Here is a 6,000-nt window from a genome sequence, read left to right on the forward strand (position 1 = left end):
ATGTTAATTATAAAGCACCCCGTGTAATCATCTGCCAGAGAGTTGCCCCAATCGACCCGAGCCCCAAGTAATACATTTGGGCCAGATAACTCTGGGCCCGAGCTCAATCCCTGCATCCTAGCCATATTGTAAGTAATATTGCCGAAGACGGCCTAGACTCGGGCCACATGACGTCGACCGAGTCTGACTCTCAGCCGAAATCGGCCCAGATCCACTGTGCTAGCTGGGTTGGGACTTACTTCCCAATCCGTTTGACTGTGATCCTGGCTCAGTTGACATGCAAGTCCGTGAAATTGAACAGTTGTTCGAGCTGTCATGTGACCGAATGCTGCAGACAACACATTCACGGGTCACTACGGAGGAGTTTTGGTTTCTGATCAAAAAGAATACCCAGCCGTCTCCCGCTGAGCATTAACGAGGCGTTCAGAACAACTGGGAACTCGGAAATCTCAAACTTCAGTGCGTTCAGGAAAAAACGAGCTCCGACTGGGATTATTTTTTTGAATGGTCATCCAACTCAGAATTCCGACTCGGGAACTCAGGCCTCTTTCTAGAGCTCCGACTTTCCGACCTGAAGATCACTGATGTCATGATTTGACCTCGTATTCTTCAGAGTTCCCAGTTGTCTTGAAAGTACCATAAAACTCATGGTACCCTTCGCCAGCTCACATCTGTGTGAAGCTGGATTCAGTTCTCTCTTCTGCATTAAAACCAAATATCAATCCAGGTTAGATGTGACAGCAGAGATAAGGTGTGCACTATCGACCACGCCCCCTGACTTTGAGAAGCTCTGACGTGACATGCATCAAACACACCAATCTCATTTGTGGTGGTGAGATAAGCGACATTATGTCAGATTAATTTGCAATTGACTGTCATAGCCCCACATTAAAAGTATGTAATGGTGAGTTGAGAAGATAACCAGAAATACTGTTAGAATGTTTTTCAATTGACTGCCATAGTCCCAAATAAAAAGTAAACATTGGCTGTTAATTACATAATTTTTTAAGATATCAAAATGTGGCCGTGAACTAAAAAAAGTTTGGGAACCCCTGGGTTAACATGATTTTTGAATGACCTCATCTCTGTACCCCACACAATAATCTGTAAGGTCCCTCAATCGAGTAGTGAATTTCAAGCACAGATTCAACCACAAAGACCAGTGAGGTTTTTCAATGCCTCGCAAAGGTGTGAACATTTAAAAAATGTCACATCCTGATCCTAGTAAGATGTCATTTTCTATAGTAGAGTAGGTCAGGGTGTGACAGGGGGTGTTTTTTGTGTTTTTCTATGTTTTCTATTTCTATGTTTAAGTTCTAGTTTTTCTATTTCTATGTTGGGATTGTTTGGGTTGATCTCTAATTGGAGGCAGCTGATCCTCGTTGCCTCTGATTAGAGATCATATTTAAGTAGGGGTTTTTCTTCCTGGGTTTTGTGGGTAGTTGTTTTCTGTTTAGTGTATGTTCACCTGACGGAACTGTTGTCGGTCGTTTTGTCGTTTTGTTCTAGTGTCTTCATAATAAAAGTGAATATGAGCATTATACACGCTGCGCCTTGATCCCCTTTATACGACCCGCGTTACAAAAAAGCATATGCTGAATATCCCTTTGAGCATGGTTAAGTTATTAATTCTACTTTGGATATTATATCAATACTCCCAGTCACTACAAACATACAGGTGTCCTTCCTAACTCAGCTGCCTGAAAGGACGGGAAATGCTCAAGGATTTCACCATGAGGCCAATGGTGATTTTAAAACAGTTACAGAGTTTAATGGTTGTGATATGAGAAAACTGAGGATGGATCAACGACATTGTAGTTACGCCACAATACTAACCTACATAACAGAGTGAAAAGAAGGAAGCCTGTGCAGAATGTATCCTGTTTTCAACAAGGCACTTAAGTAATACTGCAAAGAATTTGGCAAAGAAATTAACTTTTTGTCCTGAATACAAAGCGTTATGGTTGGGGATAATCTAACACAACACATCACTGAGTACCACATATTTTCAGGCATGGTGGTGGCTGCATTATGTTATGGGTATGCTTGTCATCGGCAAGGACTACGGAGTTTTTTAGGATAAGAATAAATGGAATACAACTATAAGCACATGCAAAATCCTAGAAGAAAACCTGCTTCCGTCTCCTTTCCAACAGACACAGAGATAAATTCAATAATATATATTCAATAATGGCGCCGAAGGAGATGGCCTCCGTTTTACAATCCCGTAACCAATTGTGCTATTACGTATGTTTTATTGCGTTATTTGTAACTTATTTTGTACATAATGTTTCTGCCACCGTGTCTTATGACCGAAAAGAGCTTCTTGATATCAGAGCAGCGATTACTCACCGCGTACTGGAGGAATTCTTCTTCTTCAACGAGTCGGACGAGAAGGATTTACTCCAGACACACGACAAGGCCCTCATCATAGACGAACTATGAGCACGTATATCCTACCAACGGGACATTAAAAACTGTAATATCTGGCTAAATGACGACATGATTAACATACAGCTGGCGGGTTTTAATATTTTTCGGCAGGATAGAACAGCGGTCTCTGGTAAGAGAAGGGGCGTCAGCCTATGTATATTTGTAAACAACAGCTGGTGCACGAAATCTAAGGAAGTCTCAAGGTTTTGCTCGCCTGAGGTAGAGTATCTCATGATAAGCTGTAGACAACACTATTTACCAAGAGAGTTCACATCTATATTTTTCGTAGCTGTCCATATCCCACCACAGACCGATGCTGGCACTATGATCGCACTCAATGAGCTGTATACGGCCATAAGCAAACAGGAAAACCCTCATCCACAGGCGATGCTCCTAGTGCCGGGGACTTTAATGCAGGGAAACTCTAATCAATTTTATCTAATTTCTAACAGCATGTTAAATGTGCAACCAGAGGGGGGGGGGAATTCTAGACCACCTTTACTCCACACACAGAGACGCGTACAAAGCTCTCCCTCGCCCTCCATTTGGCAAATCTGACCAGAATTCGATCCTCCTGATTCCTGCTTACAAGCAAAAACTAAAGCAGGGAGCACCAATAACTCGGTCAATAGAAATTGGTCAGATAAGCAGATGCTAAGCTACAGGACTGTTTTGCTAGCACAGACTGGAATATGTTCCAGGATTCTTCCTATGGCGTTGAGGAGTACACCACATCAGTCACTGGCTTCGTCAGTAAGTGCTTCGATGACATCGTCCCCATAGCAACCATGGAGTACATACTCCAAGCAGAAACCATGGATTACAGACAACATCGCACTGAGCTAAAGGGTAAAGCTGCCGCTTTCAAGGAGCGGGACTCTAACCCGGAAGCTTATAAGAAATCCCGCTATGCCCTCTGACGAACCATCAAAAAGGCAAAGCTTCAATACAGGACAAAGACCGAATCATACTACACTGGCTCCGATGCTCGTCGGATGTGGCAGGGCTTGCAAACTATTACAGCCCAACACCGTGCAGGACGTTTGGCATTTGCCAGAGAACACCAAGATTGGCAAATTCGCCACTGGCGCCCTGTGCTCTTCACAGATGAAAGCAGGTTCACACTGAGCACATGTGACAGACGTGACAGAGTCTGGAGACGCCGTGGAGAACGTTCTGCTGCCTGCAACATCTTCCAGCATGACCGGTTTGGCGGTGGGTCAGTCATGGTGTGGGGTGGCATTTCTTTGGGGGGGCCGCACAGCCCTCTATGTGCTCGCCAGAGGTAGCCTGACTGCCAATAGGTACCGAGATGAGATCCTCAGACCCCTTGTGAGACCATATGCTGGTGCGGTTGGCTCTGGGTTCCTCCTAATGCAAGACAATGCTAGACCTCATGTGGCTGGAGTGTGTCAGCAGTTCCTGCAAGAGGAAGGCATTGATGCTATGGACTGGCCCGCCCGTTCCCCAGACCTGAATCCAATTGAGCACATCTGGGACATCATGTCTCGCTCCATCCACCAACACCACGTTGCACCACAGACTGTCCAGGAGTTGGCGGATGCTTTAGTCCAGGTCTGGGAGGTGATCCCTCAGGAGACCATCCGCCACCTCATCAGGAGCATGCCCAGGCGTTGTAGGGAGATCATACAGGCACGTGGAGGCCACACACACTACTGAGCCTCATTTTGACTTGTTTTAAGGACATTACATCAAAGTTGGATCAGCCTGTAGTCTGGCTTTCCACTTTAATTTTGAGTGTAACTCCAAATCCAGACCTCCATGGGTTGATAAATTGGATTTCCATTGATTATTTTTGTGTGATTTTGTTGTCAGCACATTCAACTATGTAAAGAAAAAAGTATTTAATAAGATTATTTCATTCATTCAGATCTAGGATGTGTTATTTTAGTGTTCCCTTTATTTTTTTGAGCAGTGTATATCGAAGTGCTGCAGGTTCTGTGCGTTCAGTTCTGTGTCTTGATCAATCAGATTCACGGAAATTACAAGTTCTGCAGACCGGGCACAAACATGTCATCTAAAATCACACATCAAGTCTCAACAACCACAAACAAGAACTCTTCACAGAAATGTTGCAGCAGCCTACACCTAAACAAGACGATTTCTCAGTCTGATCAACTAGGCTACTGATAACAAGCAGCCCACAGCTACATAGGCTACAGCCAATGGGCCCTGTCCCCTCCTGCCCTCTGGCTAGGGTAATCGAAGTGGTAATGTATGTAGTCTATTTATAGCCCATTTATTTGTGTTTAGGATGAAATGTGAGTGTGATCAAATGTCGTTTAAACTATATTCAAACTTGGCCTGACTGGCTAGGCTACCTTGACCTTTTCAATCCAAATTATAAACTGAAACAACACAATACTGATTACCTAAATAGACTGTGTGAGTTACTTTTGAATTGGAGTTGCATAGGCATATATGATGCACACCTGCATAAAGCAAGCTCAGCCCTGTGAGTTACATTATCCGATTGTAGTGGTTGTGTCTGTGTAAAGGAAAGTCTCGTCTTAAAACATAATTCATATTAACAAGTACAAGGTTGCTGCAGTTTGTAGGGTTTTCATCTTCCCTAGGGCTTGGAGTTTTTCCAGAATTTCTTTGAAACCATGTGACCAGTTTAGATACTATCTGTATACATACAGTTGAAGTCGGAAGTTTACATACACTTAGGTTGGAGTCATTAAAACTAGTTTTTCAACCACTCAACAAATTTCTTGTTAACAAACTATAGTTTTGGCAAGTCGGTTAGGACATCTACTTTGTGCATGACACAAGTAATTTTTCCAACAATTGTTTACAGACAGATTATTTAATTTATAATCCACTGTATCACAATTCCAGTGGGTCAGAAGTTTACATACACTAAGTTGACTGTGCCTTTAAACAGCTTGGAAAATTCCATAAAATGATGTCATGGCTTTAGAAGCTTCTGATAGGCTAATTGACATAATTTGAGTCAATTGGAGGTGTACCTGTGGATGTATTTCAAGGCCTACTTTCTAACTCAGTGCCTCTTTGCTTGACATCATGGGAAAATCAAAAGAAATCAGCCAAGACCTCTGAAAAAAAATGGTAGACCTCCACAAGTCTGGTTCATCCTTGGGAGCAATTTCCAAACACCTAAAGGTACCACGTTCATCTGTACAAACAATAGTATGCCAGCATAAACACCATGGGACCACATGCAGCCGTCATACCGCTCAGGAAGGAGACGCGTTCTGTCTCCTAGAGATGAACAGACTTTGCTGCGAAAAGTGCAAATCAATCCCAGAACAGCAGCAAAGGACCTTGTGAAGATGCTGGAGGAAACAGGTACAAAAGTATCTATATCCACAGTAAAACGAGTCCTATATCGACATAACCTGAAAGGCCGCTCAGCAAGGAAGAAGCCACTGCTCCAAAACCGCCATAAATAAGCCAGATTACGGTTTGCAACTGCACATGGGGACAAAGATCGGACTTTTTGGAGAAATGTCCTCTGGTCTGATGAAACAAAAATAGAACTGTTTGGCCATAATTACCATTGTTATGTTTGGAGTAAAA

The sequence above is a fragment of the Salmo salar genome, chromosome ssa26 (assembly GCF_905237065.1).
Source record: "Salmo salar chromosome ssa26, Ssal_v3.1, whole genome shotgun sequence".
In the NCBI taxonomy this organism is placed as follows: Eukaryota; Metazoa; Chordata; class Actinopteri; order Salmoniformes; family Salmonidae; genus Salmo; species Salmo salar.